At 41.1% G+C, this 23,400-nt stretch overlaps 1 protein-coding gene across 9 annotated transcripts in view; it reads right to left on the bottom strand.

Moving 5' to 3' along the window:
• The window catches only part of LOC106070043 (zinc finger homeobox protein 4-like), a 309,151-nt gene that overhangs the window by 63,462 nt on the left and 222,289 nt on the right, over nucleotides 1–23,400 (bottom strand). Inside the window, exon 1 of one of the 9 annotated variants that reach the window (XM_056036659.1) lies at nucleotides 2,489–2,598. The exons of the other annotated variants lie outside the window; for them this stretch is intronic. The gene's annotated coding sequence lies outside the window, so the exon portion shown is untranslated. Of the gene's footprint in view, nucleotides 1–2,488; nucleotides 2,599–23,400 lie in introns of those variants that run through there. 9 annotated transcript variants of the gene reach the window in all.

Here is a 23,400-nt window from a genome sequence, read left to right as displayed (position 1 = left end):
CTGCACGAGATGCGGAAAAATATCCAGGTCGCAACTGGGTCTCCGTAGTCATGTGATACACTGCATTTATTTTTAATCTTCGTAATCGAAAACATTGCCATAATGAATGTGTGCTATACACATGAGTGTATTTAGTAAGAATGTGTAATGCACAAATACGCAAAGTGTTTAAAAAAAAAGGATAATAGTAAAAAAAACATAAAAAAGTGATATGTAATGTACTTAGAAGTTACAACAAAAAAAGACTTGAATCTAGATCTATTTACGACACACTTTATTTCTTCTCTCGGCCAACGCTCGGCCGAATCCATGTCTTTCAGAGAAGGTTCATGATCAAAGTGATTGGTTCTAGTACGTTGATTCCTAGTCTACTTTCTAGGAAACAAATAACTTGAGTAAGAGACGGCTGCACTAATACAACGTCAATAAGTCTTGTGCTACGTCTGCTAACACTTGTTATTTCTGCTCACTGAAAACCTTCTTTAAAAAACATGTCCGCTTACTCTTTGCTGCAATTCGTTACAAAAAACTGCATCTCAATTCCTGCAAGTTGAAACTTCTCAGTCCTAAGCCTTGACACCCCCCCCTCTCCCCCCCCCCCCTTTTTTATGTGCTTGAAGCCAACTTTGTTACTCATATTCTTGTCTCATTAAAACAAAACAAAAAAAAAAAAAGTAGTGACCACACAGGTCACTTCATCCTTTTGTGTGTTGGGAGCAATGAAGAGGAGGAAATGGGAGAGTGGGCGCTTACTTTCCTCCCTCGTGAAATACACATCTCTAAAGTGTCAAATAAAAGCCCTAACAAGTGAGAGAGAATGAAAGAGAGAGTACGAGGAGAGACAGAGGGAGGAATCTCGAGAGGGCGGGTGGTTTAAAAAAAATCGATGATGGTGTCAGAGTTTTTGGGGAGATTGAGCTGTTTGTTATCTGGACGAATCTATTATGGTGCTGGAATAAAAAGGGGTGCCAGGTCATCCGAAATGCCTAAATATGGATCGTCTCATTTATATTCTTATATTTAAAAAAAACAAAACATTTGGATGGAAGGTTTATGTACTCCCCCGGACATTTAATTTGGACTTAAAACTGGAGCGGAGCTTGCCGCAGTGGGTGAGGAGTGGTGCAACACTCTGGCTTGCAAAGACGCAAACTTGTCTTGGCGGCATATCATTGAAGATCAATACTGCTTTTTTTTTTCCTTGGCCTTTTTTTTTTTTTAACACGCCTAAGTGCAATTTTCGCTTAAGCTCAGATTTCAGCATATGTATTAGGACTCATTTTTGGGCTTGAAAGTGTTCGCTTTAACAGATAGCCATAGTAGTGAAAGTTAAAGTACAAGAAATGGTCTACAGAGAACAATGTCAACATTGACCGATGCAACAAAACTTGTGTATGTATGTTTAATATGGCGATGACCAGTAGCTCATTTTTATAACACACACACACACACTAATGAAATATGGAATTTTTTTTAGGATCATCGCTATAATTTTTTGTTGTTGCTTCTTTCGTTGTTTTTTTTTTTTTTTGGGAGGGGGGGGGGGGGAATCAGATAATCGAGCTTTTGTAGTGGGCAGTACGAGAGAAGATAATATTTGATAAAGCTTTTCATTGAACTGTTGTACCTTAAGAAGTACCAAGTTCAAATGTATAGCCTATCAAAAGTAAAAGTGATAGAGACTTTAGTTTATAATAATTATACATTAGATGCTTTATTTCATACACAATCATACGTAAAAAAAAGAATTTACTTTGTAAGCATATTATATGACACTTGTGGAGGAAAAAAAAAGGCTGGTCATTCATTGATAGTGTAGACTGTGGACATTCAATATTTTTAAACGGATCAACAGTATATGTGTTTATTCTTCTATTAGAGAAGTACTTTTTTTATTCATAATATCATATTAAGGATATATCTCATTTGTATTGTATTATATGTTCATTATACAGAGGATAAAAATAATTCAGTTAGAATTTTAAGACACAAGAATTCAGAAAGCCGACATGATATTTCATTACTCTGTATTTGAGTGCCGGTATTTAAACAGATGATTACGATCGCATGTCATAACATAACAAACCATTCAGGTTGAGCACACTAGGCTCAACCTCTGACCTTTTCCCATGTGACCTCTCTCCGCCTACGACCTATTTTGTTTTAATAAGAAACTGTCATGTCACAACGTCATCGCGAGTTTGGGTCACGAACGTTTTCCAAGTGTTTTTACTGAGCCGATACCCACACATCAAACATCGGTCGATACAAGTTTGATCAGAATCGGATATATATACGTGTTTGAAGGTGCTTGAACTTTCCATCTAAACTAGCCCTCTCTATCTGTTTGTGATATGAAACCTGTTTATTCCACCACAAACGCGTGAGCAAGCACCGTGTTTACGCCACGGCTTCGTGAAACACAGGACATGGTCAGCGAGGAGGACTGACCAATCGGTACTGGTCAAACACAAATAAAGGTACATACCGATCTGTGCGTGTGTAAACACAGAGTCCAGTGCCAGCACAAATCCAGGAATCCACACTAGCACGCACGCGCGCACCACTATCTCCGTCGCCTTATCCAGCAGCAGCACATATTATATCCAATCAGGGAATTCACAGCCTCAAACAGCCCCGTCCCATCCATCGTCCGAAGAGACACCGAGGGCCTACTGAACTGCACCCAGCGACGACAACTCGTTAGAACAGTAGGAGGAAAAAAAAAAGGGGGGGGGGGAGATAATGGTAATAATAAAAGCAACCCAACACAGTTGTCCCCCCCTCTCCGCACAAAGAAAAGACGGTGTGTTTTGGGGGTGGCGATCTTTAGGACATGTCTAAAAATATGCTAATGAGAGCCACAAGATGGGCGGTCAGCTCTGGCGAGGAGCAGACGAGGGGGAAAATGGTGGCTTGGTCCCCACTTGGAAATACACTCTTAATAAATAAAAAAAAAACTAAATAGGGTTGAAAGGGTTTTGGGGGGGGGGGGGAGAATAGAACTAAAGGAAAAGGGGAAATAAATAAATGAAAGCAATTTTTAGACCCACAATAGAGAGAGAGAGAGAAAGAGAGAGAGAGAGACAGAGAGGGCCTCCCGCTTTAATTTAGCAACTCTGCGTTCATATCGATGGTGCACACACAGCATGCCCACCCATCTTTCTCCTTCACTGGCCTTACAAGACAGAAGCTGATGACCCCCGCCACCCTCCTTCACCAAACCAAAAACCTCCAATCGGGTCCCCAGCCCTCCCCCTCTTTTTTTTTTTTTTCGGACCTTCTTGCTACCAGTGTCAAGACACATCACATGCCCGTTGTTTCTTTCTGCCCGTTACAGAAATGCGAGCGGGCTGCTGGTTTGGGGAGAGGGGAAGGGGGTGGGTTGGCGAGAGGAGAACCGGGTCAGTTTGAACGCCCCAACCCTTTCCTCGTTTCTCAACGTGACCTCTACGCCAGACCAATTTATTGAATTTTTCCTTTTTTCTTGTTGGGTTTTTATTTTAAACCTAGCCAGTTTTATTCAAGTTTTAAAAATTCTTTGCTGACAAGTGAATATATAGGGCAGTGCTGTGACAAGTGAATCTATATAGGGTAGTGTTGTTAGGTCTAACGCTGAGATTCTATCAGACTTGAATTCGATATTGTGACACTGGTGGGGATACATCAAGGGTCTTTTAGGCAATAGACTTTTGATGTTTAGACTAGACCAAAAGTTGTGGGGTAAGGGGCAGTGTTTAGACTTTTGAGGTGCTTATTTTTTTTTATTCTAAAAATCATTATGGGAAATTTTCACTAATGCCGCCTAATAATACATAGCTATACATATTTTAAATAGCCATTTGATTCATCTTATGTACATAAATTAGTAAGTGTTGATCAACTATGCAATTTGGAAAGTACAATAAATGTTGTGCACATTTTGGCACTTTTTAGCACTGTGAATTAAAATTTTCTAAGCTCATTAGCAAGTAGCGCAAAATAATTTTTAGCGGTTAGTTGTTTACTTTTTAACTTTAGCGTCCTTGACATTGTTTAGAGCCCAAGATGTATCGTGTTAATTCTCAGTTGACTTTGATCCCTACTTATTAGTATTGAACTAGAGTTTTGGGTGAATCGTATTGAAAATTTGAGAGGATTTATTGTTACTTGGCTTTATTGTAAATATCATTTGAGTATCGTGTAACTTATTGTTAAAATAATAAGTTGTTTGATCAATCGCTTGTGTGTATCGTGTTTGCAGTCATATGTCGTAACAAGTGTTAATACTATCATATATAAATTATATTATTCTATTATATATATACATTATTTACATGCTAACGAACGTGTTCCAAGTGTTTTTACTAAACGTATTCGATACTCACATTAAACATCGGTCAATACACGTTTTATCAGAATCGGTTATATATCCATGACTTAACTCCGTTCAACGTTCAATTTCAACTAGTTCTCTCTATGTGTTCATGATACAAAACTTAATTAGAGATTATAGATTTTATATATTAACTTATATTTGTTTGCGTCTTTTTTTATTTTGATTGCTCCGTTTCTTTTAACAGTCATTTTTTAAAAACAAAACCAGGCTTCCCATTTGAACTGACACGCCGCCCCCCCCCCCCCCCCTCCATACGTAACACACCCTAATGGCCTATGCGCCTTCATTAAGAAACAAGTCCACGAAACCTTAATCCAGAGGTCGATAAAAACGGAATGGGGGAGGGGGGCGATGGGCTAAGAGGGCGCTGTTTTTTTTCGGATTGGGAGGGGGGGGGGAGAGGCAGATTCGGATCATGTTGTCACACACGCCCTTCGCTCCAGCTACCCCATCCAGGTCCAAGCATTCCTCAACCCACGCACGCATTACCACTCATCTACAATCAAGATGCTGTAAAATAAAGAGAGAGAGAGAGAGAGAGAGAGAGAGAGAGACTGGGAGGTCGCGAGTAAGAGACGGGGTGCAGGCTGTAGTCGCGGAGTGATAGAATCACTTAGCGAGGAGACGGGAGAGGGCCTCTATTGATCAACCATGTAAGAGAAGTTATCGTCTGGTACCATTACATGTCTCCTGATTAGTGGCGCCACTTGGCAGTTACAACAATTTAGTGTGAAATAATTAGGATGTCTTTACGTTATATAACATCCTCACGGTGATATTAAAACTTCTAGATATAAAACATCAACATTTATTTCATGCATGACAATAAGAAAAAAAAAAAGACAATGTTCACATTAAAATGAAACTTGTCTGCAAAATCCTGATGATTTAACAAATAGTACAAGTTGATGTAGAACATCTAGATGTTTTTATAAATAGATATATCATTGTGCACGAGTCTAAAGGTTAATGAAAAATACATTATTTCACGTGACAACACAGAACCTGTAATGACCTACATATTGTGTTATAGATAACGCAGAAAAATCCGTTGTTCATTGGGGTTTTATTAAAATTTTCATCTCACAATCTGCACCTGTCTTCGACAAGGAATTTTTCTTTTTGTCTTTGATTTTATAAAACCGAAGCAAACGTTTCTCATTTCAAATGTTTTGTTGGCGCCAATGAAAATACTGTTCTTATCGTCTGTTGGCTGTTCAAGAAACAAGACAAGGCACACAATCCAGATTTCAATTGGTCAAACCAAAATACGTTTTTCAGAGTTGTGTCAACTTGTTGACAGAGTCAAGCACAGAGTGGAATCAATAAGACGGTGCTTATATCAAACGTCATGTTGCTTACATAACAAGCAAAATACTGACTGAAGATGGTGAGGAGGCATCCAGTTGTAAAATCAGAATGAAGATGGTGAGGAGGCATCCAGTTGTAACATCAGAATGAAGATGGTGAGGAGGCATCCAGTTGTAACATCAATTAGTGGAAGACAGTTCAGGAATTCAGAGGAAGAAAATGAGCTTACGGAGCTTTGATGCACAGACAGACTAGAGAGACAGAAAAACTAGATAAAGACAGACAAACAGACAGGCAGGCAAGCAGACAGACCGACTAGTGAGATAGATAAAATAGATACCGATAGACAGACAGACAAGATAAGATAAGATAAGATAGATAGATAGATAGATAGATAGATAGATAGATAGATAGATAGATAGATAGATAGATAGATTACCCAGAAATACATTAAACATTGATTGCAGACAAGCGAGAAAGAGGGGTCAAATGGGAGGTAGAAAAAAGGAGGTAGGGGGGTAGAGATGTAACTGACTTTATGCTCTTATCTGATTGGTCTACATTGTACCGCGGCGACATTGCATGCTCGTGGCGTGCAGAGAGTGAGAGGTATAGAAAGGAGGGGCAGGAGGCAGATGAGCACGAGGGGCAGAGGGGACTGGGGAGGGAGGGGGGGATGCAACACCCTTTCAAAATGTTCTAATGTTATGGGAGTATAGTCTGCTGAAATCTACGACTCTTGCAGGAAAAAAAAAGTCTTAGACAGGCAAATAGAAACACGGGATAAAGGAGGGGGGGGGGAGTTTGATTGATTGATTGTTGATTTGAGGCACATCGGCACAATTTAGGCCATGTCGTGCCTGCAGTCCCCCAAGGTCTACTCTCTCTCTAAACAGCAAGGGCCAGATTCTATACAGTAATATAATTAAAATTAAGGTCTATTCACAGTTAAAATAGTAAAGGTAGTAAAAATTTAAATATTTGGTAAAAATCTAATGTAAATAGTGTATGTTCACAAATTCAGAAATCACATCTTCGTAGATAGCCCCACTTCCCGAATAAAGCCCAGTACCTTCCCAGGGTCGACATTATTAAATAGTGTTTTTAGATTAGTGGCTCTAAAATGTTTCGCCCTGACATCCTGGTATCTGGGGCAATCAACGAGGATATGTTCCACGGTGAGGCGAGAGTCACAGTACTCGCAAAGTGGGGGCTCCTCTCTCTTCAGTACAAAAGAGTGCGTGATGTAGGTGTGGCCAATCCTAAGTCTGGACATGGTTGTGCTACCACGCCTTGTCAGACCCTTAGATGTGGGCCGCCACCTGACATCCGCCACAATCTGCCTGAGTTTACTGTGAGTCTCAGCCTCCCATCGGTTCTGCCACTCTCGATAGGTGGCAGAGGCAATACTTTGTCTCAGGTCCGAGTAGGGGATTTGGGTTCCTGACACCGCATGATTTAGGGCTCTCTTTGCTTCTCTGTCTGCGGCTTCGTTTCCCTCAATGCCAACATGGGAGGGGACCCAGATGAAGGTGACATCCCTACGGTCGGCTGTTATTAGGTCCAACAGCTTCAGGCTCTTATGTACCAATGGGATGTCAGTCTTCATCCGCCCCAAAGCTTGCAATGCAGATTTGGAGTCGGAGCAGATTATAAATTTCCTCCTTTCTGATGCTTTTACGGCCATAAGTGCAAGCAATATTGCGTGCAATTCGGCCGTAAAGATGGAGCAGCCATCGGGGAGTCTACGGGAGATTGTTTTGTTCCGAAAGGAGCAGGCACACGCGACCTTTCCCTCCATTTTGGATCCGTCTGTGTAAATGGTGCCACAATCTCCGTAGCTCTCCTGCAGTTCCCTAAAGTGGACTTGTAGTATGCTTGGGTCTGTATTTTCTTTTTTGAAATTAAGGAGGGATAAATTTAATTTGGGTTTATTCATTAGCCAAGGAGGATTCTGAGGGGTTTCTATTTTAGAGATTTGGTCAATGGGTGGGGTTAAATTTTGGATGGGTTCTCTCATTCGAAGGCCCAGCGGCTGTATGACGTTAGGCCTTCGATTGTATAATTCTACCTCTGTGGGGTTAAATATGGAGTCAAAAGCAGGGTTCGTGGGGTTGGATTTTAGCTTGACTATATACTGCATTGCAAGCTTTTTCATTCTTATATCCATGGGGAGTTCTCCAGCCTCCACATGGAGACTTGGGATAGGTGATGTACGAAACGCGCCGAGACAGAGACGCAGGGCAGCATTTTGTATTGGTTCCAGTATTTTTAGGTACGACTTCCTTGCTGCTCCATATATTATGGATCCGTAGTCTAGCTTGGATCGAATTAGACTCCGATAGAGCAGCAGCAAGGTATCTCTGTCAGCTCCCCAGTCCGTATGGCTGAGTACTCTTAGTATGTTTAATGACTTTTGGCATTTCTTCTTAAGTTCCTTAATGTGGGGGAGAAAATTAAATTTGGAATCTAAGGTGAGGCCTAAAAATTTTGTAGTTTTCACGACAGGGATCTTCTTTTTGTGTATAAATAGTTCAGGGTCTGGGTGGAGTCCCCTTAGATTACAAAAATGCATACTAACTGTTTTGGAGTCTGAGAATTTGAAACCATTATAGTTTGCCCAACCCTGAATTTTGTTTAAACATAACTGTAATTTCCTTTCTAAGGTGTTCATGTTTTTCCCATAAGTAAGAATGACAAAGTCATCAACATACAAAGAGCACTCTATGCCAGGGGACAGCGCATTTATGATGCTATTTATTTTAATGTTGAACAGGGTGACTGACAGAATGCTGCCCTGGGGTACACCCATTTCCTGGTCATGAGTGTCAGAAGCGGAGTTGCCCACTCGAACCTGAAATTTTCGATCTTTCAGGAATTCCTCCACAAAACGGGGGAGGTGTCCCTTAAGCCCCATAAGCGCCAGGTCACGTAGAATGCCATGTTTCCAGGTTGTGTCATAGGCCTTTTCTATATCGAAGAATACAGCTACTAGATGTTCTCTTCTGAGTAATGCATTTCTAATATAAGCTTCCAACCTTACCAGGTGGTCAGTTGTTGTCCGCCCCTGCCGGAATCCGCACTGGTAGTTTGAGATCACTTTATTCCTTTCCAGGTACCAGACCAGCCTACTGTTAATCATTCTTTCCATGGTTTTGCAGATGCAGCTTGTTAGTGCTATTGGTCGATAGTTAGCTGGGTCAGAGCCGTCTCTTCCCGGTTTAGGTATCGGTATAACTGTGGCTTTCCTCCAGCTGTTTGGGAAAGCGCCTGTTTGCCACACACAGTTATAGACCCCTAGCAGGACTGCCAATGAGGGTTCGGGAAGGTGCTTGAGGAACTGGTAATGGATTTCGTCTTCTCCAGGCGCTGTGTCATGTGACTTGTCCAGCGATTCCCTCAGTTCCTCAAGCGAGAACGGTTTGTTGTAGTCTTCATTGTTCTCTGACCTGAAATCAATGGGGTGTCTTTCCTCCCTGGTTTTGACTTTTTGGAACTCTGGCGTGTAGTGTGCAGTGGATGATTTTTCTGCTATTGAGGATGCAAGGCAGTCAGCTATTTCTCTGGGGGACGTGACAGTTCGTCCTTGATTTTTCAAATGCCCTATTGCATTTGATTCTTTCCCTTTGATTCGCCTTACTGCCTTCCAAACCGCTCTAGCAGAAGTTTTGGCATCCAGACTGCCGACAAAATTTCTCCAGGAATTCCTTTTGGCTGACCGTATGGTTTGTCTAGCCTTTGCTCTAGCTATCCTGAATAGCTTTAGGTTTTCCTGGGAAGGATTCTTTATAAATGCAGCCAGTCGTTTTTTCCTATCACCAATAGCACTTTTGCAAGCTGTATCAAACCATGGTTTGCTAGGCCGTTTTGGATTTGCAGAGGTTAGGGGTACAACTTTCCTGGCTATACTTAGTAGCTTGCTAGCAAAGGTATCAGCTGGGTTCTGTTCATGGAGGATATTTTCTGTGATATCCTCAGAGCATCTTTTTTGGAATTGTTCCCAATCGGCCTTATTCAGTTTCCACCGCTGAGGTCGTCCCAATGAAGGGAGATTGTTAGTAATGATGATTGGGAAGTGATCACTTCCCCGTAGATCATTGCTAACTGACCATTTAAAATCGTCCAGAAGTCCGGGGACGCATACGGTGAGGTCAATGCATGTGAATGATCCAGTTCCTGGGTGCAAGTAGGTCGGTGATGCATCATTAAGTATGCATAAATCATGTTGGAGGAAGATATCCTCCAGCATACGACCTCTTGTGTCGGTGTTGTTGGATCCCCACATGGTGTTATGGGCATTGAAATCCCCAAGGATTAAATAAGGCCGGGGGAGTTGTTTCAATAGGTCCTCCATGTCTGTTCGGTTTAATGGAACGCCTGGTGGTAGATACAGGCTGCAGCAAGTGATAACCTTGTGAAGGGTTATCCTAGCTGCTACGGCCTGTAGTGTGGTCTGTAGTTCTACCCTCTCATGGGGGATGCTATCCTTCACAAGGATACAGACTCCACCTGATGCTCTCTCTGCATCCTCAACATTCTTGGTGTAAGCACGGTAGCTTCGGAAGCTGATGCAATCTTTTAGAAATGTTTCCTGTAAGCAGACAGCTACAGGAGTCTCAGAGTCCATCAGTAGCTGCATTTCCTCGTAATTGGCCTTGAGGCCTCTACAATTCCACTGTACAATTCTGGAATCCATGGCTTATTCTAGATGACCTACTTGGAGCTATTTGGCCTTGGGAGGCCCCCGGGGGGGGTTTCCCTTTATTCCAGTGACCTTGGTATTTTTATTCTTGGGTTTGGATGGAGAGGAGGACAACCCCCTTTTGGGGGAAGTCTTTCTCTCTGGAGAGGGGAGATCCCTCTGGTTAGAGCGGAGGTTATTTCCTCCTCTCTCACCTCGGGCATCCTCTCCGCTTTGATTTCTCCCCTTAGGGAGTTGGTCAACCTCTAACTCAGTAGAGGTTGGGGTGTCTGGCTGGGTTCTCTGAGGAGAACCTGTGTCAGACATGATGTCTCCGGGTTCTCCCGGAGTATTGGTTTTGACATGCTGCTCAGTCTCCATGCTCTCATCAGCGAGCACAGAGAACCTGTTCTTTAGCATGACAACAGGGCTTTCTTGTTTCTTCAGAGGTGTGTTCTTTGGCGGTGTTTTCTTCTGAGTTGGGGGAGGAGGAGGGAGTGGTGGGGTCAATGTGTCCGTCTGTGTGGCTATGGATCTTCCTTTCTTAGCAACAGCCTGGGCGTAGGTCTTTGTCAAGCCGAATTGGCCCTTGGGTAGGGCCAGTACAGCCGATTTCGCCTGGCTAAAGGTACATCCGTTTCTTGCCTTGTACTCCTGCACGGCAACCTCCTGTTTCCACACAGGGCAGTCCTTGGAGTAGGCTGAGTGGCCAGCTTGACAGTTTGGGCATTTGAACTGGGCTGGGGGGGGGGAGGGGGGGAGAGTACTCGCGTACCATACATAAATATATGTATAAAAAGAAACTGAAAATGCAATTTACTTCTAAAGTGGGCGTGGTTAATGAAGTGAGTGATACTGGAAGGCTTGGGGGGGGGGGGGGTGGAAAACTGCAACTGAAAGAAAAAAAAAAGATTGGAAGGATTGTTTATTTTGCCTATAATTATTAGGAGAGAATACAGTCGGGGAGTTGGCAAGCTTTGTGAAGCCATTGGAATCTAAAGTATTGATTTCAAAGTTAGGGTTAGGGTTAATTATAATAATAATGACTGTGACTCCACTTGGAGAGAGAGAGTGAGAGAGAGAGAGTGAGAGAGAGAGAGAGAGAGAGAGAGAAGACAGGGAGAGACAGCAATTGAGAGAGAGAGAGAGAGAGAGAGAGAAGACAGGGAGAGACAGCAAGAGAGTGAGAGAGAGAGAGAGAGAGAGAGAGAGAGAAGACAGGGAGAGACAGCAAGAGAGTGAGAGAGAGAGAGAGAGAAGACAGGGAGAGACAGCAAGAGAGTGAGAGAGAGAGAGAGAGAGAGAGAGAGAGAGAAGACAGGGAGAGACAGCAAGAGAGTGAGAGAGAGAGAGAGAGAAGACAGGGAGAGACAGCAAGAGAGAGAGAGAGAGAAATACAAAAAATATACAGAAAGACAGACTGAGACAGAGAGAGGGGCAGAGCTAGAAATACAAGGCAGAGAGAGAGACAGAGAGAGGGACAGATACACATACAGAGAGGAAGAGAGAGAGAGAGAGAGAGAAATATTAATTAAGCTCGACAGGTCGACAGTTGTTTTCAGATCGTTTATATCCATTAAAACAAAGGGACGTAAGAAGGAACCAATGGCACCTTTAGTTTGTATTCGAATCTTTCATGGAACATTTATGCGTCTGAGTGTGTGGATATAACACCATGTTTAACTATCTGAACCAATGGCACCTTTAGTTTGTATTCGAATCTTTCAAGGAACATTTATGCGTGTGTGTGTTTATCTATCTGAACCAATGTGTCGTATGAACACCGCCCCATGACATAGATCTAAATGCTTTCCATGTCTTGCTAGCAGCTGCTGGTCGATGCAGTTAACTGTTTGATCACGTGACGCCTGTTGAACAAAGTGTGAACTAAGCTACATCCAGTTGGCTCTACAAGCGAAACTTTCTCTCACCTGACGCTATTGACGTGTTTATCTTTCGGAAAGATCACTCTTGGCCCCCACACTCTCTCGCCCTTGGTCTCGGGGAGTTCAGAGACTTACAAGACGATACTACAAGTCGTCAAGCAATCAGGGAAAAAGAAGGGAGCTAATCAAACCCTCTTTGGTCTTGAGTACTGGGATGGATTGTCTCACCAGAATATTAATTAGGCCATTCATGTAATATACAAGCCAAGAAAAATAGAACACACTGAAGTGGAAACACAATCCTAATACGTTATTAAACAATTTAAATCTCATACTATTAGCGAGTGTTGTCTTTTATACGAGTAGGAGGTTATACAGCAATAATGAAAATGAAAATAGAAAGAAAAGAAGAGAGACAGAGAGAGAAAGCATGAGAGTAGGAGCAACAGGAAGTATATATCCCTTCGTCTTAAAAGACCTATTGAGAATCGTCTTTTCATAGGCTTCATTTTTTGTTTTGAATCAAGTTTTAGAATTTTAGAATAATACATTTGTACACAGATAATAAGCGACTGACTTAAAGCCAAAGTAGAACAGCTAACATTAGAAAGCTAAAAAAAAAAAAGAAATGAAACCGTTAACTCACGCTAGTGAATGGACTGCTCACACACACAGTAAAGTATGTGGTCCTTTGTTGAACTCATAAATATGTCACTCACAACAGCTGACGATACAAATCACACAAGAGACGGGGGGCGGATGAGGATAGCAGGGAGGGAGGGTGGATCAGCTTGAGTAAAGAAAGAAAGCCGCCAAGACTATTACGCGAGGTGAAGACATCGAGGCGCCGGGAGGAGGGGGGGGGGCGAGGTATTGATACTAAGTGGGGACACTCTGATCACGGGAGGTCCTTTTTTTTTTGGTGCTGACCGGGTCATGGACGATGTTCACTTTGAGTGAGCTGGACATTGAATTACGCCAATAGCATCCCCGAGACGGCTGGCACTGACCATGTACAGCAGAGAAGTTCCAGGAGCGACACCAGTTTCAGGATCTGATTATTACCAACGATCTAAGAAGGAAAAGGTCCATTGTGTTATGAAAACTATCATTTCCGCTTTCACTTGTAACGAGGCTTAAGGTAACCCAAGCGAGGCTAGAGCGAGTGGTTAGGGCATAGCTGAAGTGTTGAAGACTGATGAACAATAAGAAATACAAAATTGAATTTTAGCTATATACACACGCAATGCTTGCTTAGCTGAAAATGTTGCGGAACTATCCTACACAAGATCGTTACAGAAAAATTGTAAAGATTAATAAAAAAAAAAGTCAATACACAATATGAAATAAAGAACAATTATGAAAACCAAGAATAGTAGTTCTAAAATTTACCTTTTCCCCCAATTCTTATTCATTCAGTATTTCGGGGTTCGTATCCAGTACAAATTACTTAATGGTCATACGTGTAATGGTCAAGAATTGAAATTTAAATAATGAGCAGCAGACCCAATTCAAAACATTTAATATGTTTGGAAAAAAAAAATAAAACAAATGAAAAGAATCGCTGTACAGAAGATCACCAATGTTTCAAATAGTTGACAAATGGAAGCTCGTCGTGAACATAGGGACTGATGTGCAGTAATTGTAACAGCCAGAATTTTTATAAATGGAAAATATAGTACTAAAGATTTTATCACGGAAATGAGAAATGCCAATCCAGTAACTCGGCGGGAGGGTGGTTGGAGCAACCCCGTGTCAGTTCCCGTTCAGCAGCCGATTGGGGGGGGGGGGGGGAGGTCGATAGTACATCCAATGTCGGTTCATTTTGGAGGGAGGGTCGTTGGCGCAATGTCGGTTATAAGGAGGATCATTAGTACACTAAATGTTGGCTCCTGGGGGGGGGGGGGACAAATGGGCACCTAATATTGGCTCATAGGGAGGGTGGTTGTAGCATCCATTGTTGGCTCTTTCAAGCCTTAAGTACCAGTCCTTTACTGTTCTCAATAATTCTGAGCGGTCCCATAAGGTCGCAGCTGTAGGCGGTAAAAGTAAAACTGCTCCCACAGATGGACGCTATCAACTCCAAAGTTAACCGATGTGGTCACGTGACAACCAACTAACAAACAAATGAACGTATCCCAATGCATGACACAGAGAACTATGAAAACGTTTTCATATTATAAGCCCTTACACTTTAGTGCTCACGTGATTCAATACGAGCTTAAAAGTAAACCCCAAAGGCAAAATGACGTGAATTTCAAACTGGAAACATAAAAACGTAATCCTTAAATCTATAAATATACAAAAGCTAGACCTCAGCTCATTAGCATATAAATAAATCCTAACGTGATTAAATGGCGCCGCTGTCATTCCGTCTGTTCAAGGAAGCCTTTTCGGCGCAGATAATCCTTACATCCACGAGGTAAAGTATCTATTAGCCCGAGCCGGGAGCATGACGCAGATATCGACCCAAAGCTCACCGTCCCGGCATGCCCTGTAATTTTGCACGTTTTAAGATTTGAGAGAAAGAAGGAAAAAAAAAACGCGCAAATTTAAACTTCAGTTAATAAGCGTCTTAAGCGAACCGCGCGGTTTCGTGTAAATTGTCGGTGTCGCCATTTTGTTTTTAAATAGTATAGTTCTCTTTCTGCGTTATTTCTTATGGAAATGATTGCTAGGGTTATAGACGAAGCAGTCCTCATGACTAGTGCTAAGATGGAGAGGAATGGGGAGGGGGGTGTCATTGTGGCCGCATTACAGCAGAAGTGGGATGGGCGGGAACGAAGATTGGAAGAGAATGAAAATCACTCACAAAATTCCTGCATTTTTTTTTTGGCGTGTGTGTGTGGAGGAACTATTGAGAGAGAGGTGATGGGAGATTTTTTGTTCCTCTTATGATTCGTTTCTTCCCTCCATCACCTCCTCGTCTTGTGCCGCACACTAAAAGCAAATAAAAAAAAAAAAGATGGCCGCTCCAGCAGAAGCCAATCAAGTAGCTCGTATCATCTCCGTATCACTCAGACTCTTGATTGTCTTACAAATAAAATCTTACGCATTTAAAAAAAAAAAAAAACGAGATTGTGTGGTGCACAGAACGGTTGATCTTGATAAAGGTATGCAACTCCAAACGAGTCGGGGACCAAAGCGGTAAATGATATTACTCTTGAAAAAGTTACAAGTTCTAGAATCTAGAGATAATGTTTTTATAGGACTGTGTAAGGGAAAAAAATAATACATCAAAATTCTTTTAAAAGTAAGGAAAAAAGTAATTCGGCCAAACAACAAATACATAACTACAATTATTTCAACCAAGCCTCATTAGGTTCGACTTCATAGTTATACTATATTAGTACGCAGTTCAAATACAAATAACAGACTGACCATACAATACAATAGTTAATCATATCAAAATGAATGTACTGAGTAGAGCCTTGGTGTTGATTCTTTGATTTTTTGAATTGGATGCTAAAATGAGCAAACTAATTCACTTTCAATACCACATGATGCCTACATGTCAACTGCATCACAAACATATACAAGTCAAAATATTATCATTAGCTTTAGGAAAATATATCTAAATAGTGGAGTTCAACACACTGCCTTTTGTCATGTTTGAGAGAGAGAGAGAGAGAGAGGGAGGGAGGGAGGGAGGGAGGGAGGGAGGGAGGGAATTTTTATAAATGTCGGACAAGAAGAAATACTTTAACAACCAAATTTTCTGGATCAAGCAAAACAACAACAAAAAAAAATGTGTAAAAAAAAAAATGACCTTTTTTTCAAAGTCGAGAATCTAAAAAGCGCGTGAGAGGGGAAACAGAGAGAGAAGGGGAGAGTCAACGGAAGCAGGGTGAGCAGATGAAACCAACACACAGACTTGTCTGGAGGGCAGATGCAACAGGTCGTCACTGATCGATGACCACCCACCCTCGTCTTCTCCTCGGCTGCCATTGGAACCGCCTAGAGATGCTATCCCTGCCCTCCTCTTTTTCTTTTCAATAATGGAGTGCAGACAATGAGAGAGAGAGAGAGATGAAGAGAGAGAGAGAGAGAGAGAGAGAAAAAAAAAATCGCTTGCATAAAAAAAATAACTAAAATAATGTAAAACTGTAAAGAGTTTTGTAACAAGGAATCATTTGGGTAGAATGATTGAAGGGGAGCTCGAGGTAGTCCTAGGAGGTGTACAGAGGGCGGGGTGGGGGTTGTTGAGCAGTTGTTGGAGGCCTCGATGTTGTAGGGGGAAGGGTGGATACGTTTGGGGGCCAAGGATTAAATAAGAGAAAACTGTCAAACGTGAGTAGGTGTGCGCGTGAAAGTCACAGTCGTGAGTGAGCAGCACCTCCTGATATTTTTAAGGCCATTTTTTGATGCACTGTAAATGTTCGACCAGATTGAATGTATGTCAATGGAAGAGGGGGGGGGGGCAGGGGTTTGAAAAGAGGAAAACAATGCACATAGTCGAACATGTTAGAGGACCAACACACTGACACATATACTACGTAAAGTAACAGTTATTACGAATACATTGTTTAAACTATCGCTGACCCGTATTTTTTGTGAGCTGACACTGACCTAAACAAAAAAGTCAAATGTTGCGGCTGGACAAATGTTTGGTAAGAAAAGTCAAATGTTGCGGCTGGACATATGTTTGGTAGGAAAGTCAAATTAAACGAGAGACCAAAGAATGAAATCAACACAATGAGACCAAATGTTCTCTTCACCGTGTCAGGAAGTCAGGAACTGAGGCGGACATATCAGATGACAGCATCGATCAGACCCCCCCCCAATCTTTTTCCCCTTTTTTTCCTCTAAAAACAGAAGATAATAACCAATCATATTTCTTCTCAGGCCCCCAAACAAAAAAATCGATTTCTTAAGTCTCCAGGTCAATGGTTTAACTAAGGAGGTCAGTGTTGGACACAGCTTTTCTTTAATGAACTATCGATCGGGCTATTCCTTCCACCCCCCCCCCCCCCCATTTTTTTTTCAAAGCCACTTTGATTAACTGCGGGCCTCTTCTGTCCCACGCGAGACTGAAAACTCTCCATCAAAAATGTTGGGGGAAAAAACACGATACTTCCCCCCCCCCCCAGCCTAGAACTCGTGTAATCACTTTTTTTTTTAAAGTTATAAATATTTAATAAGGGGTTGCATTAAAACGATTCTCCTATAAAGAAACAAAAAAATTAAAAACATTTTAGAGACTCCGCAGCAACAAGTAGATCCTACAACTATTATTATTTCAATAGTGTGTGTAGGCTACAACTACTCGATGCCTAGCTCGTGAAGAGATCATCTAAACTGATTATTTAGTCACGTGTATACAGTGGATTCTTAACCTGCAAGATATTTAATTAATTATATATGAGGATTCTTTATTGTACATGACTAAATTAAACGCGTTTAAAATTCATGTTTCGAAAATTCAACAGAATTCTTTCAAATGAATGAATGTATTTTTAATTTTCTTGCAATTTTTCATTTGTATTTTTTTTAAATATAGATGAATTCAAGAAAAAAGCTTTGAAATATTTCATATACAAGATTTTGGATCTATTTTTTTGTTCGAAGCTTGTGTTTGTTTACTAGAGGACATCTGGAGATTATTTGTGTATACATTTCTTCTCTTCCAACACATTTTGGTCAATACATTTTTCTTTTTCTTGATACACTATAGTGTTAATGTTTATTTTTTTTATTTATTTTAACTAATTAATAATTAAAATGCTTCATCGACCCATGAATTAAAAACAAACTTAAATTAAAAAAAAAATTAATATCAGAATATACAAAATGTAAGCACATCAGAATAGAATAACACTTTGTGCTACTAGTATAAGGAATTGAAACTGTTCTTCCTAGTCCTGCAAGTTTAAAACAACTTGGGTAATGCTTTTCAGCCTCAACCTGGAACTCGGGTGCAAACGGTCGTTAGAGGAGACAACTGGGCCAAAATAGGAAGCAAAACTTAAGACCCCGCGAACTATATTTTAGTTTGACAGCCATAGAGGCCAATATCTCATGGCACAGCACTGTCCGATTCGCGCATCAAGCTTCGTGATTTCTGTCCAATGATGCCATCTTGTCCAGCTAGCATCCACGGAGAATGAATTGGTGACCGGAGATCACAAAAAATACAAATGTACAATATGATGATCGTAAATTGCTGTGATATGACTATCAAAAAATGTCGCTGTGACACTTGTGTATAAAATTTATGTTACCCCCCCCCCTTTTTAAATGTATGATTACCCTTTCAATGGGCTAGCTAGCACAACGAGGCAAAGGTAGCAGTCCTGTGAGCTATATTGTTTGTGTTTTAGTTCAAAAGTTCAGTCATAGTAAACAATGTCATAGAGAAGCATACAGAGTAGCACTGTTTAGGGTTAGTTCAGGTTAGGGTTAGTTCAGGTTAGGGTTAGTTCAGGTTACATCGTGTGCACTAATTAAGATTAGATCAACCTGAGCATTAGCTAACGGCTAGTTATATCGCGAGGCTCGTCGTGAGCATTTCTTAGTTACGGTTAAATGCATTGTGAGAATTAGTTAGGGTTAAGTCTAGCTATAAATTGAGCACAAGTTATGATTTGGTCTAGCTATATCGTGCGTATTGGTTAGGGTTGTAACTAGAAGAGTTACTTAAAGCTAATTTGATTTTGTTACGCATTGCTACAACGATAACTGTTCTAACTGGCTATGCGCGTTTTAAAATCTATAAAGTAGACTCACGTTTATTGAACAGTTAATCCCGATATCCAACGAACTTTACTGAAACGTGCCGGTTCGAGTCTCCAGAACTAGATATTGGTTATTTAAAGCCCTGACGTACGGAGGGGGGATCTAATCATTAATTCGTTTCCCTTCTTTCTATCTCAAAAAAAAAAAAAAAAAAAAGTTCATTACAAATATCAACCCTAACGCCCTGCGCTACTAATTACGACCAGTTCCCAGACGTGGGGTATGTGGCGCTGACTCCCCCCGTCCCGTTGATAAGACCCGAAGATAAGTTTCAAGATTCGGGAGGCCAGGCTTCAAAATCTGAGACTGCCATCTAGCTGGGGCTAATTAGAACGGTGCCAGGGTGAGTGTCTCATCTAATCTAATTACACGTGCGAAGAAGGATTGTGGGTGTGTGTGTAGCCGTAAAGATACGTATTATACAACCTACATATAAACACATGTATCAGAAATTTAATATACCCAGACAGTCTTAAAACCAGCACAGGTTAATAGTAAGCGCCGATTGTTTCTGAAACTTTAACTAGTTTCTACTCACGGAATGTGACGGCTAGGTTTTATTAGGGTACGTTTTAAATACCACTGGGTTTTAATTTCTTAGACATGGTTCCGAAATTCCTGATGATAATTACACCCGGATAATAATCGAAGCTTGATCCGAGATTGGGTGTCAGGAGAAATAACGTTTACAAACTTTTAACCAGACAAGACAAACAGAGGTGATACAAGAAGTAGATCAACAGCTTGCTACCACCACAGAATACGAATAGGAAAATGTTTAGACTAAAAGAATTATTGAAGAACTTAATTTTTTTTAATTACCAATTTGCAACTCCTTGTAAAAAAATGAGATTTAAGCCATTGGAAAAAAAGCTCAAGATGAAAACAATAAATGGATATAAAGTCAAAACGTCGACGAGGGTTTAAGCTGTCTTCTTTGCTCCACCATTCCAAGCAACTAGCATGTTCTTCGACTTGGGCGATGGGGAGCTTTCTTCTTTTGCTCCACAGCTCCCCCTCTAGCCTCCCCCCCCCCCACCACCATTTATCTTCCAAATTCGCAAGCCCCTCCCATGCACACACCACCCCCTCCCCTCGTCCAGCTATCATCCTCTCACGAGATCCGTATTACATAACTGCCTTTTTGCTCATCGGACACATTGCCGCCCCACGTCTGCCTGCAGCTCCTGTGGTAGATAAGACGAGGCGAGAGCGAGAGAAAGAGAGGCTGGCGCTTTCCGAGCAATGCGTGCGTGCAACGCGCGGCGCTGCCGTAGGTTGACAGTGTCACATTTATCTTGCCTACGCGCTACTGTTGTGGTAAAGCAACGAATGCAAGAAAAACTGCAATTTGTAATGCAATTCTGGCCACAGAACGAAATGTAGAGATGGCCTACTTTTGTTTTAAATTTGTATTATTAATAATCTAGATTCTAGAAGAATAGTTAGCTTATTAAAAGTAAAACACTAGCCTTTGTTGTAAGCATTTGAAATAGAATGCATTACCGCACAACATAACAATGCTTTCCCTGTGATACAAGAAAAAAATATTTGATTATTGCCCTTTAATTAAAAAATAAAGGTTTACTAATGTCAGTGATATGATTTTTTTTTAAAACCCTTTTACTTTTCTTTGCCAACTGTATTTTCTTTTTTGCCTATATGTGTGACGTAGCTAAATGCTTGACATTTCAGTGCAAACGCTTTTAGTAAATCATGTTAGGATACTGAATAAACGCATTGTCAGGCTACACAAATATATGTATATACATTTATATACTTGGTGATAAAAACATATAAGAACATATAACGCCCCCCCCCCCCAGTCCTTCTTATGACCCCCTTCCGGGCCAAACTGATACTCCAAACATAATAAAAGTTCGTATTTATTATTCAAACGATGCCTGGTTAATGAATTCAAGGCAATCTCCTTAGCATAAGTTACTTATTATCTATCGCACCGATTCGTCGACCCTGGGATTAGTGGGCGCCCGCAAATGATCTCGACGGAATCCCTAAACTCGTCGCTGCTGATCTAATTGTCGTCTGCATGGCGGAAAAGAAATGCATAAGGCGCTAACTCGATAATCCTCAGTTAAAGATGTCCTGTGCGTCCTCGTGCAGTGCGCACGAGCGAGTCATGCATCCATGTAGCATATTTAACCCATTAGCAGCCTTCACAAGACGAACATATCTGAATATTTCTTCCCGCTTTTGAATTCCGGACATTGGTTCGAAAAGCTAAGCAGGTGTTAAGTCATGAGAAGACAATCCAACCTTGGTTCGGGGTAAAGCTGCTAGTCGCCAGACCTTAATTCGCAATCTTATTTAGGGAACGATTCAGGAAATCTAGATAAATCGTTTTTTTGTTTTGTTTTTACCCGAGCTTCAGAAGGGTGTCGAAACTTAGATTAGCAATAGAAGGACAGTAATGGGCAGCGAGGTTATGCAGATTTGTTTGATTAATGTAGACAACAAATAAAGAACGGGCTTGGAAACATGGATAGGATGGAAGATGTTTAAATGCTAATTACATATATATATATATATACTGTTTCATTCCAAACTCACGTGATATGTATCAATGACACTGGCAGAAGTATCTCATTGTCTACTGCCATTGTTTGTTCTTGCCCAGGGGCTTTCTAAAAAAAAATGGTTGCGGGATGGGGCTATCAGGGATGTAGGAAGCGAAAGTAGGAATTGAGGGCAGTGAGGGAACTACCGGTTGGAACACACACAACGGAGATTGATAGCTGTACACGTTTTTTGTGTTGTCTGAAATGTTTGTTTTTTTAATGTGACACAAATCACATTTATGTCGATCCAAAAAGAAAAAAAAAAGAGTACTAGATCTAGTCTCCAGATCTTACTTAGTTTGAGAGACAGACAGAAACAAGGACGAGGCGTGGGGGAGAGAAGGGGTTAACTAGCGTGGTGGAGAGAAGGGGTTAACTAGGTGGAGACAGGGCCGAATGATTCTCTACCGATTAAATGGTCTAGATGCAAAATTTAAAATTGTGTTCACTCTAAATGAAAACAATAACATTTGTTTATCATCTTTTGTAGTGTCGACACTATCACAGAACCTTGGTTCCCCCCCCCCCCTTGGGGTCATGTCCACAGGTGTTTGTCAGCGTGGGAAGCAGACGTGAGCAGAGAGGCGTGAGTACATTTCACAAATTAAGACTGTTTGATCACTTCCAGATTTCACAGGAACAAAAGCTAGAGAAAACAAGACAAGGGGCGGAGGTAGGGAGGTTGTTTGACCTGGTTAAAAAGGTCACCCGTTCTCCCTCTAATAAAAGTGTACTAGGTCAGTGAGTGAGGGAGGGGGGGGGGAAGGGCTGTTTCGAGAGATGCGTGGGGAAGTGAGGCGCTTGGACGAATGAGCGCCCCACACCTGCCGACAGCTAATGATAATATAACTGAAAAGGTGATAATTAAGCCGCCTTTATAGTGCGTGTACGGAAGATTGACGGAACGAGAGAGAGAGAGAAAGAGAGAGAGAGAGAGAGAGAAAGAGAGAGAGAGAGAGAGAGAGATGGTATAATGTGGAAGTCACACACAATAATTAAAATTTATTTCACAATTAAAAAAAAAATGTTGTCTAGGTCAACGCGAATATTGATCCATACGAGTTGACAGCGTAGTTCATTATATTATATATATATTATTTTTTTTAATGAATCGTTATTAAAGTCACAAAGACACATCTAAATTATTTAAAATAAAATCAACCTATAATGCTCCTAAATTAAAATTATGACGGTATTTCTTAAAAATAAGAAATGAGGTATTAATAACTGACTAATTATGTAATGACTAATACAGCACCGGCTAGTTATATGGTGACTAATATATTACTGACTAGATATATGGTGGCTAATACAGCACTGACTAGTTATATGGTGACTAAAACAGCACTGACTAGTTAAATGGTGGCTAAAACAGCACTGACTAGTTAAATGGTGACTAATGCAGCACTGACTAGTTATATGGTGACTAATACAGTATTTCTTAAAAATAAGAAATGAGGTATTAATAACTGACTAATTATGTAATGACTAATACAGCACCGGCTAGTTATATGGTGACTAATATATTACTGACTAGATATATGGTGGCTAATACAGCACTGACTAGTTATATGGTGACTAAAACAGCACTGACTAGTTAAATGGTGGCTAAAACAGCACTGACTAGTTAAATGGTGACTAATGCAGCACTGACTAGTTATATGGTGACTAATACAGCACTGACGGGACATGTCAAGCACTTATAAGCTCAGAGATATGCGTACTGAATATAATTATCTTTTCTATCAGCGGAGGAACATGTCGATATGGGGCGTAGCTAGGCATTTTGCATCGTTTGGGGGCCTGGGGCGCCTGACCTTGTTGGGGCCC

Source organism: Biomphalaria glabrata, chromosome 7, assembly GCF_947242115.1.
Source record: "Biomphalaria glabrata chromosome 7, xgBioGlab47.1, whole genome shotgun sequence".
NCBI lineage: Eukaryota > Metazoa > Mollusca > Gastropoda > Planorbidae > Biomphalaria > Biomphalaria glabrata.
The sequence above is the reverse complement of the archived record's forward strand: the minus strand, read 5'-3'. Positions and strand labels throughout refer to the sequence as shown.